Raw genomic sequence first — 13,502 nt, 5'->3', positions numbered from 1 at the left:
AAAAGCTTATGTTGAAACCTCTTTGTGTGGAGTACGACCTACACTTCCCCCTAGACCTCAGTGGAGGATGGTTCCCCACACTTAGAACCCTTGCTTTCTTTCTAGTAAATAGTTGTTTCTAATAATTCCTAGTCAAACATTTCAACTTTTGGTGATTTTTTTCAAAGAACAGTGGTTTGGAAGAAATATGCGGATGATTGTAGCCTTTTGGTAACTATCCTAAATTCCTTTTTGCCAATTATCCTAAATTTAAGTTGTTCGATAAATATAAGTCAAGGAGGTTTCTAAAAAATAATTACTAATAATAAATACGAGACTTTTGGATTAATGTTGTGACTGAAATAGTGTTTTCCTTGGAAAGGAAGGTAAAATGATGCCATTTCCTTTTCGAGACACTTTTGGTTGGCTTTCACTATTCATTCTACTTCCTTGTTTTAATGGATTTTTCAACAATTGCCTTTTAAGTTGCCTCTCCCAAGTCAACATGAAAGTGAAATCAAAGATGATTTTTAGAACTATTTTGTTTGTACTTAGAAAATGACATCATTTCACTTTCCTTTTACTTCTACTTATTTTTTACCTTATAAGTAGTATGAGGTTTAATTTGATCTACTTTTGTAGTGCTTTTGCATGTGCAGATGAAACAATGATGTTGAGAAATTATCATAGTCCAAAATTGGCTAGCAGTTTTGAGTAGTACATAGTGGAATGCTATTCATCACTTACATGACTTGATTGGCCAAAACCATGTTATATGGATTCTTTGAAATGGGTGAAGTACCGGTGTGGGACATGTACGTCTCAAATTGCAGGACTCTCTAAGACCGTTCTAGATCTCTTTTACCTCTTTTTCTGTTTTTTCCGGTTGCTACTGCCACAACCTTATAATTATCACACATTTTGAATTTACCCATCCTATTAATAATTTTCTTAAAAAGAAATAAAACATCATATCTACTTAACTTATTAAAATTTAATTATGTTACTGGTTAAAATAATATTATTATGTAAAAAAATTAAAATTTGATAATTGATTAAAATATTTTGGCGAATCTACAAATCATTCTTTTTGAGGTTTACTAAATTTGACACTAGATACCCATGTCAGATTCTGACACTCGTACCTATACTAATGCAACATAGGACATAACTTCTATATTTTCTTTCATTGTACTAAATCGTTTCTCATGTGTTTCTCTAAAAATTATATACTCCTTCCATGCAACTTAGGTTTCGAAATGTGAAGAGATCATTCAATTATCTATCATCTCTTCGTTAAAATTTCACCCTTTTTTTCAAAATCAAACCTTCTAACCGGTATCTTATATCCTTTATCACAACAAAAAGTGTAAAAGATGTGTGGAATTGCAGAATATGGGGCAGGTGGTCATGTGTCTACAGCCGGAGATATGTATAGCTATGGTGCCATGTCCCACAGATGACATGTTTAAGGATGGTGCCATGTCGTACTGGAAAAAGTCCCTTTCTCTTGTGTAAAGGCATTAGAGCCCAAGGAGGAAGTGAAATTCCCCTCTTCTGTGCCTGAATCCAATATTCGACTCCTTAAATTGAAGGCATTAGAGCCCAATCCTCGCGCATCCTCCACACACTAATGAGCTCACCACCCGAGTCATGCTGACCGGTCACACTGGAAATTCTCGACCGAAGTCAACACATAAGCAAAATGAGGGGTATCTATCTATAGTAGTACGGTATTGAAGACCCCTGTTAAAGACTTTGGATTTTGAGAATTGATTTTTAGCTCAAAATATAATCAGTTTTTTGGACTAAAAACTGATTCTCAAAATCCAAAACAAACAGGGACTTAACTAGTAACTCCAATGCCTAAACTCCTTGTGACCCGTTTTCTGACACGTATTCAAACTCTCGTTCACTACAAATGGTTAGTCATGGAATTCTCTAAGCCCGTTTATGTTTTGGATTTTGAGCCCAAAACTGAACATTGGACTAAAAAATAAACACAATTTGAGTCCAATAATCAGATTTGAACTCCATTTATTCTAAAGATCCAAAACCTACCGGGCCAAAGGCTTGGCGCGAGCAAAATTTATATAATGTAAAGACCTAATAATCGAGAGAACAAATGATTTTAAAAAAGAGAGAGGATGTAATGTATCATAATTGTCAACTAATGAGAAATTTTTTGGACTGACATTAAGAGTCCAAAAATTTCATTGAAAGTTGTGCCTTTCGTGGACCCCCTTGAAGGGAAAAAAAACCAAATCGTAGACTTTGAAATTTGGAGTCCTAGTTCCATAACATGAGTTACACGATCAAGAGCAAAATTACTGTAGTCAAGAAAAAAAAAGAGTTTTGGGAGGGAGATATGTGAATTCTACTGTTCTTAATTGTATGTAGGGAATTTTGTTTGAATAACTTCATGTAAAAGAAAACGTCAAGAAAAAAAAAAAAAAAACAAACGTTAGATAAAATGAAATTGGAAGTAAATGCATCAATCTTTAAAAAAAAAAAGAAGTAAATGCATCAATCATTTCTTTCCATATAAAGGTCTAGTGAGATGCAATGAAATGGGCAGAACAAAAAAAATGGTGTATCTGTTCATCAGCACAAGAAGAGCTTCAACCAAGATGGGGCTTTGGTCATTTACCCTCTCTTTAAATCTCTTCTTTGCTATGAACATACTACTTTTATAATCTATAACCCCCACCACCTTACTAGGAAATGAAACCGATCAAATGGCTCTGCTCTCCTTCAAGGATGGTATAAGGAGTGATCCTCTTCGAGCCTTATCATCATGGAACCAGACTCTCCATTTCTTCAATTGGAATGGAGTTACGTGCGGTCGGAGGCATCAAAGGGTCACTGTATTGAACCTTAGTGGGCAGAACTTGGTGGGTACTCTATCTCGTGCCATATCCAACCTCACCTTCCTTAGGGAAATCCATGTCCAAGAAAACAGCTTCAATGGCCAAATATCCCAAGATATTGGCCGTCTATTTAGATTGCGATATCTTAATATGAGCCATAATTCCTTGGGAGGGGAAATTCCATCCAATCTCACAAATACTAAAAGACAAGAAACTTGAGTGTCTTGTATCAAAACATGGTTGTGTTGAAATCATTTCCCTAGATAAAATGTAGTTGTTAGTAAATGCATCATCATCACCTTTATTGCACTCCAGTTTCATCACCTTTTGATTCAAATGTAAAACTATATCTTAACACTAGTAGGTCTATTTCTCAATTAAAGTATGCTAGTGTCATAGGTAGTTTAATGTATGCTATGACATGCACTAGACCTGATATTGCATTCTCAGTAGGAAAACTAAGTAGGTTTACTAGTAATCCTGGTTATATACATTGGAATGCTATAAATAGGATACTGAACTATCTAAAAGGCACTATAGACTATAGGTTGAACTATAGTGGGTATCCTCTGGCATTACAATGATATACAGATGCCATTTGGTTAACTGAGCATGATGATCATTAATCAACGAGTGGATGGATATTCACTCTTAGTGATGGAGCTTTCTCCTGGGCTTCTAAGAAGCAGACTTGCATAACTACTTTCACTATGGAAGCAGAGTTTATTGAATTGGCCTCTTGTTGTAAAGAGGCGGAGTGGCTAAGAAATTTGCTGTTAGAAATTCCTATTTGGCCTAAACATATGCCATCGATATATCTGCATTGTGATAGTCAGCCTAAACCTATGCTATCAATATATGTGCATTGTGATAGTCAGCCTAAACCTATGCTATCAATATATGTGCATTGTGATAGTCAGGCCACACTATGAAGGGGCATATAACCATGTGTACAATGGTAAGTCCAGGCATGTTAGACTTACGCATATTGTTATCAGGCAGTTACTTACTGATGGAGTAGTAACTATAGATTATGTGAGATCAAGCCTGAACTTGGCTGATTCATTAACAAAAGATTTTGCAAGAGATATGGTGTTTAAGACATCAATAGGGATGGGTCTAAAGCCAGTAATATATGACCACCAATGATGGAAACTTGACTCAACGCTTGAAGAGACATCAAGTCTTGAGTTCAATGAGCCCAAATACATCATATGGAGTGGTTGCAAACACTATATAAATAACATCCCAAGGTAAAGTGCTTGGTACTTGTAATGAGTAACGGAGGAGGTTGAGTAGTGGGCTCTTAATAGGCTTGTAACAATATTGTTAGGGTGCTGTAGTTACAGGGGCACTCTTAAGCCTACCTATGTGAGTGTGGAGGTGGTGCCGCCTTCTATGAGACTTGGCTAGTCTCTAGATCATCATGACACCCAGATACAAACACAATGCCAGTTCACATGTTGGCTGATTAGAATCACCTGAGGAAATGAATTTTTTATGTGTGAAACGTATCCAGTTGGCTATATAGAATCGCTAGTTTAAAGACACGTCTACAATGCCGTTCTTGTCAACTTTGATATGTTCTCACTAAGTGAAGGTTCAAATTGTAAGATACCTTTAATGATGCATGAGAGTTCCAAGTATAATGAGATAATACTTTTGATTTTGAAAATGGTGGAGGATTGTTAGTGTAATTTTCAAAACAAAGTGGATTTTAAAAGTATTTTGTAGACAAAGTGCTTTTGTTTTGTAAAAGTGTGTCTTTTTGAAAAGAGAGAAAAATAGCTTTTGAAAGATAGTCCCACATCGGATTAGAAAAATGTTGGAGAAGGGTTTAAATAGCTTTTCCCACTTCTCTCTTTTGTTTTAATACACTATGGGCTTTAGCCATTGGGTGGATCTGCGGGACAGAAAAGACACCAATAGCTCTATAAAAAGAGCAGAAACATACCATTGCAAAGGGAATTCGAAATACACTTGCGGGACTTGAAATTTGATAAATTCAAAAGCCACAAACTCTCTTCGAAAGCCTTTCAAATTGTTGTTTACGATTTTTCTTCCAGAAACAAAATCTAGTTTACTGTTTTTCGCAGAAACAGTAACTAGGGTGTCAAATACTTGTTTATTCTAAAGGTGATTCTTGGGCTTCTTTCTGCTTAGTGCAAAGCGTCAACAAACATATCGGTGTAGACATCGGGCTTCATTGTATCTTGGAGGCAAATTCGTGGTACCCCTTGCACACTTACTGGTGGGGGCGAATATTGTCTTAAGGAAAGCGACATCGCACCTTGAAGCATCCATCTCTATTATTCTATTTCCCGCCATCTCCACAGCATTATTTCCAACAATTTCTTACGTGTTTTCTTTACTTGTTCTCCTCTGATACAAATCTAGGAAATCCAAGCAACAATGAACAAAGAATGCGAAGAGAATATAGGTTCAACCCACACAGGTACACCATAAAGATGTTTACACTATGCTAATGGACAGAGTTCAAATATGAATTGTGGTAGGAGTTTATAGTATGTGTGGCATGAGTTCACAGAATAAGTTGATCTTGATAATAATTCCTGATAATTTTGCTTTTGAAAATCTTATTTTATAAATACTTTGATATGGGGAACAGGCCATCAAAATAATTAGGTCTATCTATTTGTTTTGGGTATGAGTGGAATTTGAATTAAAAATATTTTAAGGCCAAGTGAGAGATTGTTAGTTGTGAGACCTTTAAAATCTCTTCATTCCTATTGGCTGTTGTTGTTTGATATTATCTTTAATTTCTTAGCATTTTATCTTATCCCAATTGATAAGAGCGAGCAACAAATAAAGAAATTTTGTTCGTATCGTCATTTTACATGTCTAATGAGAGAGATTTGGAGTGAACCTAAATTATAAACGGAGGATCATCCCTTGGCATTGTCATTGTGATTTCTTACTATCCGCCCATTGGATTTTCCATTTTGGCCAAGGTGTATGACCTTCCTCAAGGTGAGTTTTAATTTTATTTATTTATTTATCTTTTATATTATTTTAAATTCAATATGTTTATCATATTCGCATGTGGAGAGACAGAGAGAGATTAGGCCCTTTTTGGATTGCAAAATAAATAAATAAATAAAATAAAATTCAGAGGAAATTTTTTCTTAGGCAAATTTTTTCTTCTTGGAGAGGAATTAGGAGTCAAGAAATTTATTTGTAGGTGTGGCTTTCGTGGACCCCCTCAAGGGGGAAAAAAACCAAATCGTAGACTTGGAAATTAGGAGGCCAAATTCTACATAGGACAAAGACGATGCTCAACAAGAATCGCCATACAGTTCACTTGAAAGAAATTTTTTGGAATGGAATTATGATTACAAAAATTTCTTTGTAAGGTGAGCCTTTTGTGGACCACTTCGAAGGGAAAAAAAATCAAATGGTAGACTTGGAAATTAGGAGTCCAAATTCCACAAGAGCAAAATTACTCAGCAGAAGAAAGATAGATAAAATGAAATTAGCAGTAAATGCACCATCATTTCTTTCTATATAAAGGTCTAGTGAGGTGAAATAAAATTGGGAGACAAGAAAAAATCTTGTATTTGCTCAGCAGAAGAAGAGCTTAATTGAGGATGAAGCTTCCAGGTATGAGTCTAAGTGTGCTTTGGTCATTTATCTTCTCTGTAAATCTCTTCCTTTCCATGAACGTAGCACATTCGAATTCTGCAACCTTCACCACCCTACTAGGAAACGAAACTGATCGAATGGCTCTGCTCTCCTTCAAGGATGGTATAATGAGTGATCCTCTTGGAGCCTTATCATCATGGAACCATACTCTCCATTTCTGCCAGTGGAGTGGAGTCACGTGCGGTCGGAGGCATCAAAGGGTCACTGTATTGAACCTTAGTGGGCAGAACTTGGTGGGTTCTCTATCTTCTGGCATATCCAACCTCACCTTTCTAAGGGAAATCCACCTCCAAGAAAACAGCTTCAATGGCCAAATATCCCAAGATATTGGCCGTCTATTTAGACTGCGACATCTTAATATGAGCTATAATTCCTTAGGAGGGGAAATTCCATCCAATCTCACCCACTGTAGGGACCTCAGAGTCATCCTTTTGAGTTTCAATGAGTTGACAGGGAAAATTCCCATCCAACTTAGCACTCTACTGAAGCTATCCGGGTTGTTTCTTGTTCATAATAATCTTACAGGGAGCATTCCACCTCAACTAGGGAACGTTTCATCTCTCATCTATCTCGATTTAAATGAAAATAGTTTGGTGGGACACACCCCAGATGACCTGGCCCGAATTAATAACTTGAAATTGATCATCCTTTCTTCAAATTTATTATCCGGTACGGTTCCTTCCTCTATTTATAATAATCTCTCGTTTCTTGTGGCCTTTGAGGTGACAAATAACCAGTTACACGGAACCCTTCCACCCAACATAGGATTCTCTCTTCCTAATCTCCAATATCTACTTTTAGGAGGCAATCAATTTACCGGTCACATTCCAATTTCATTATCCAATGTTTCAAGTCTTGAATGGCTTGAAATGTCTGATAACCAGTTAGAGGACCAGTGCCTGAAAATATTGGATGGGCAAAGAATCTACTCAGATTTGGCTTGAGCTCTAATTACCTAGGCCTTGGTAGAGCTGATGACTTGAAATTTATCGCTTCTTTGACCAACTGTAGTAACCTAAATATGTTGTCCATACAAAGAAATCATTTTGTTGGCCTATTTCCCAATTCCATAGCCAATCTCTCAACTCACCTTTATCTGTTGGCAATAGGACAAAACCAAATTTCTGGCAACATCCCTAATCAGATCGGGAATCTCATCAACTTACAAAATTTGGGTATATATGATACCTTCATCACTGGTTCTATACCCACTTCAATTGGGATGCTCCAGAACTTACAAGAACTCTACTTGGGAAATAATAGTTTGTCTGGGAAAATCCCATAGAATATTGGAAATATTACTCAATTGACCCACCTCGATTTAATATATAACAACCTGCAAGGAAGCATACCTCTATCTCTTGCAAACTGTACAAAACTTTTAAGGTTGCGCCTTTCTCGAAATAACCTTACAGGTACGATACCAGAACAAATTATTGGCCTTTCTTTGCTATCAATGGAACTCTTTTTGTCTCAAAATTTTTTGACGCGCTCACTCCCCTCAGAAGTGGGTAACTTGAAAATTCTAGAGATATTGGATGTTTCTCAGAACAAATTGTCAGCTGAAATCCCAAGCACTCTTGCAGATTGTAAGAGCATGCGACAACTTTATATGCATGGTAACGCCTTCCTAGGAGATGTTTCGTCAGTTTTTACTACATTAACATCCATTGAAGACCTTGATCTTTCATCCAATAACTTCTCAGGGAAGATTCCAAAATATCTAGAGGGGTTTAAGTTTCTACAGTATCTAAACTTGTCTTTCAATAATTTTGAGGGTGAAATACCAAAACAAGGGGTCTTTGGAAATGCTAGTGCAATTTCAGTCGTGGGAAATGATAATCTTTGTGGTGGTATCCCAGAATTAAAGTTGCCTGCAGGCCCAGTGCTAGCTAATGACAGACGAGGAAAAGCCCATGTTTCTAGAGTAATCATCCTAGTAGTAAGTGCAGTTGTATGTTTGATTTCCTTATTGTGTGTCCCTGCTTCTCTTTACTGGATAAGAAAGTCAAGGAAGAAACCATCTTCCCTATCTTCTATGGAGGGCCGGCATTTAAGGGTTTCTTATGCAGAGCTCTGTAAAGCAACAGATGGGTTCTCTTCCGCCAATTTGATAGGCACGGGAAGTTATGGATCAGTGTATAAGGGAGTCCTCAGTCGCATTGAAAATGTTGTTGCTGTCAAAGTACTCAACCTTCACTTAAGGGGAGCTTCAAAGAGTTTCATAGCTGAATGCAACGCATTGAGAAACATTCGTCATCGAAATCTTGTGAAGATTTTAACTTCTTGTTCAAGCATCGATTTTGGAGGTAATGATTTCAAAGCTCTCTTGCTTGAGTTCATGCCAAATGGGAGTCTAGAGAAGTGGTTGCATTCAAAATTAGATGGGCAACATCAATTAGGAAGTTTAAACTTCATTAAGAGATTAAACATAGCAATTGACATAGCTTCTGCGCTGGATTATCTTCACCATCATTGCCATACACCGATTGTTCATTGTGATCTAAAGCCAAGCAACATTTTTTTGGATGAAGACATGAATGCTCATGTGGGTGATTTTGGGTTAGCCAAGTTTTATCCAAGAATCATTCAGAGCTCATCTGAAGATCTTAGCAGCACAACTGGATTAAAGGGAACTATTGGGTACATTGCTCCAGGTAATAATTTTATCAATTTTCGTCATCTAGTCTATTCTCAATGAGTTTTATAAAATATTTCTCACTTATTAGGTACATAATTTAGTGCAACAAAAGCTAAATTAGCATCTTGAACAAAAAAAAATTACTTGATAGCATTTCTATTTTTATTGATAGAGTATATAGGAATGTTATTTTACATCAAGTGGTCTCTTACATGTCACCCGAATACCTTTTTAGTACATATGACCATGAGTTCTTTATGCAAAATAGTTGTCTAGAACAATGTGCGTCTTCCTCATAATGAAAACATGGTCATGAGAATAATTGAAGCCTTTTGGTAATTATCTTGAATTCCTTTTGCCAATTATCCAAAATTTAAGGTGTTTGATAAATATAAGTCAAGGAGGTTTCTAATAATTCCAAATAATAAATACGAGACTTTTGGATTAATGTTGTGACTGAAATAGTGTTTCCCTTGAAAAGGAAAGTAAAATGATGCCATTTCCCATTTCGAGACAGGTTTGGTTGGCGTGCACTATTCATTCTACTTTTTGATAGATTTTTCAACAGTTGCCTTTTAACTTGCCTCTCCCAAGAAAGGTTTTAAATTTCGACCAAAAATTCGGCTTTCGGTCGAGAATGAAATCGAAATTGATTGAAATCGAAACGTAACAAAATTTCGATCGAAATTCCGTTTTCCCTAAAATTTCAGGCCGAAATTTAAGGGATATATCCAAAAAAATCCTTTATTTATTTATTATTTAATATTATCCAGAAATTTCAGCCGAAATTACCGAAATTTAGTCGAAATTTCGGCGGAAATTTCGGTAATTTCGACAAAATTTTCTACGGGATAAGATATTACCTAAATGGATTCCGATAGATTTCGAACGAAATTTCACGCATTCCGAACCGAAATTTAAAACCTTGCTCCCAAGTCAACATGAAAGTGAAATTAAAGATTTGACATTTACAACTATTTTGTTTGTACTTAGAAAATGACATCATTTCACTTGCCTTCTACTTCTACTTACTTTTTGCCTTATAAGTAGTATGAATTTTAATTTGATCCACTTTTGTAGTGCTTTTGCATGTGTAATCACTGATACTTTGTTGGTTTCAGATGAAGGAATCATGTTGAGAAATTACCATGGTCCAAAATTGACTAGTGGTTTTGAGTAATACATAGTGGAATGCTATTCATAACTTACATGACTTGATTGGCCAAAACCCATGTTATATGGATTCTTCTAAATGGGTGAAGTACCCGTGTGGGACACATACGTCTTTAAGACAGTTCTAGATCTCTTTTATCTCTTTTCTGATTTTTTTTGGATGCTACTGCCAGAACTATATAATTATCACACATTTTGAATTTTACCCTTCCTATTAGTAATTTTCTTAAACAAGAAATAAAACATTATATCTGCTTAACTTATTAAAATTTAAGTATGTTATTGGTTAAAATAATATTATTATGTAAAAAATTAAAATTTGACAATTGATTAAAATATTTTGCGAATCTACAAACCATTCTTTTTGAGGTTTACTGAATTCGAGACTATATATCCATGTCAGATTCTGACACTTGTACCTATACTAATGCAACATATGACATAACTTCTATATTTTCTTCATAGTGCTAAATCGTTTCTTATGTGTTTCTCTAAAAATTCTTGACTCTTGCCATGCGACTTAGGTTTCTAAATGTGGAGAGATCATTCAATTATCTATCATCTCTTTGATAAAATTTCCACCTTTTTATTCAAAATCAAACCTCATATTTATTTTTAGTTTCTAACCGGTATCTTATATCCTTTATTACATCAAAAATTGTAAAAGATGTGTGGAATTGTAGAATATGGGGCAGGTGGTCATGTGTCCACAACAGGAGATGTGTATAGCTATGGGATTCTTTTATTGGAGATATTCATTGGAAAGCGCCCCTCAGATGATATGTTTAAGGATGGCCTAAGTCTTCACAAATTTGTCCAGATGTCTTTGCCTGATCGAGTGATGGAGATTCTAGATCCATTAATACTTTTAGAAGATGCTGAAGAAAGAGCTGCAAATATTGCTGAGAATTACAATGATAAGATACGTCGTTTGCAGGAGTGTTTGGTATCTTTAGTGAGGATTGGAGTGGTGTGTTATGTAGAATCTCCGAGAGAACGAATGGAGATGGGAGACGTTGTAAAGGAAATGTGTTCTATTAGAAACATATATCTTGGTGCTGGGATCCACAGAGAATGATGAAATTCGCTGCTATATCCGCTTTTGTTTCCCATTGGACTAAGATTACTATCTTCCATGTAGTTTCTTCTATGTGTTTGGAAGTTAATGTTATATTATATGTGATTTGGTTAGTGGTGCCACTTGTAGGTAGTGCTTTTTTCTCATATCTATATTTTATCCAACTATTAATACAAAATTATTATCAAATCTTGAGTGTGAAGGTTTCCATTACAATACATTGATCATTCCATCATGAATTACAAATAACATTACAAAGATTCTTTTGATCATATGGGAGATTTACGGAAGATGATTACTAGGCCATTAATTAAATCAAGGTTGCTTTGAAGAACCATGTTGGAAATTAAAGATAAGTTTGTTGAAGAAGCTTTATTCTTCATTCTCCCTTTTTCTCCTTTCATTTGAATTTGTATGTGATGAATGTGTTTCTTCACATTCAGTCTTGGAAAAACCCTCTCTCCAAGTTTGTGTGGAGTGAGATAGGCCTATTTTGATGAGAAACACCCTCTCCTTTATTTTCTACTTTTTATTCTCCTCTGAATCTTTTAGGTTTTGTTTTCCATTCTCTTTGATTTTTCCTTCCTTTAGGTGACCCCCTGATTTTTTCCGTTATTGAACTCATCATGCACAAACCAATTAATCATGAGGAATACAGGGCGTTTTATATTACTCCGCGATGCGTAATATAAAACCAATTTTAGGAAGAATAAAGCCTAGAACTATTGTCCTAAAAGATCGGTGAAGAATACCCTATTTTAGGAAGGGTGAATGATAAAGCACCACCTTCTAGTCTACTCTAATCACATGAAAATAAGAAAAAAGTTTTCCAATCCAATCCATTGAGGGGTGATTCATTGAGATTTGAGGTTTCAGATTTGAGAATTAAGGCTGGTGGGTTCTCTGTCAAACAATAAGAGAAGTAAAAACAAAAAGTAGGTAACAAAAGATAAAACCCATTTATAGTTTGTTTTGCCTCACTCTCACTCTCCCACTTTCATTTCCATTTTCATGATAGTGTGTTGACGAAAACAAAAGCACTTCAATTGGAGTTTAAAACCATCTCCAGCTGACACTATTTTTTAGGTGTGATTCTATATTCAAATCCATATCAGGAATCCTAAGGAACTTAATTAACTCCTTAAGCCAGAAGCTACTTCTTTCCATGCCTTCCATTTCTTTGAGGATGAGCTTTTTTAATTTATTTGTATCAATTGCCATCCTCAAAAGCATGTTTGCATCCTAGGGAAGCATTGCAATGGAAGAGGCCAAACCAACTTTTTCTTTTTTTCGTGTGATTAATTGCAGCCCTATTTTCCTAGCATTACTCCCTTTTATTTGTCTCTTCCTAAGTAATGAAAAAGGGCCCATTTATCATTTCCTTTTTTTAAAAAAAAAATTATTATCTTTTTATGTATTCTTATCCCACTTGATAAAACAAAAAATAAAGAAATTTTGTTTGTATCTTCATTCGACATGTCTAATGAGAGAGATTTAGAGTGAACCTAAATTATAAATAGAGGATCACCCATTGGCATTGTCATTGTGATTTCTCAAGATCCGCCCATTGGAATTTCCATTTTGGCCTAGGTGTATGACCTCCTCAAGGTCAGCTTTAATTTTATTTATTTATTTATCTTTTATATTATTTTAAACTCAATATGTTTATCATATTCGCATGAGAGAGAGAGAGAGGAGAGAGAGCTTAAGGTCCTTTTTAGATTGCCAAAAAAAAAAAAAAAAACACTTTCAAAGGAATTTTTTTCCCAGGCAAATTTTTTCTTCCCACAATTTAGAGGGAAATAATATGATTATTGATAATTTAGGGGGATGTCATCTAGGATGTGTCTCACCAAACTATTTCCACCTAAAGAGAGATAGAAGAGAGATAGCTCATATTAAGATATCGCAGTCTGAATAGACGACCGATTTCTTGGGATACTTGGCCATTGAAGTTGTTTTCTTGGAGGTAGATTTCTCTAATTTTATCTAATGCATTTATCTCCAATTGGATAAATTTCATTCACCTCCAATTTCATTTACCTCTATGTGGAATTTGGACTCCAAATTTCAGCTTTGGACTTAAAATCCAAAACAT

At 35.4% G+C, this 13,502-nt stretch overlaps 2 pseudogenes; both read left to right on the top strand.

Annotated features, from left to right (window-relative positions):
* LOC143858986 (uncharacterized) overlaps window positions 1–7,456 on the top strand; it is a 103,737-nt pseudogene extending 96,281 nt beyond the window's left edge.
* A 512-nt stretch (window positions 7,457–7,968) lies between these two features.
* On the top strand, window positions 7,969–11,404 carry LOC143858985 (putative receptor-like protein kinase At3g47110 pseudogene; annotated as a pseudogene).
* Window positions 11,405–13,502: the final 2,098 nt, after the last annotated feature.

The sequence above is a fragment of the Tasmannia lanceolata genome, unplaced genomic scaffold, assembly GCF_043159265.1.
Source record: "Tasmannia lanceolata isolate RefF3 unplaced genomic scaffold, GAP_Taslan_0.1 ptg000029l, whole genome shotgun sequence".
Lineage (NCBI taxonomy): Eukaryota > Viridiplantae > Streptophyta > Magnoliopsida > Canellales > Winteraceae > Tasmannia > Tasmannia lanceolata.
The sequence above is the reverse complement of the archived record's forward strand: the minus strand, read 5'-3'. Positions and strand labels throughout refer to the sequence as shown.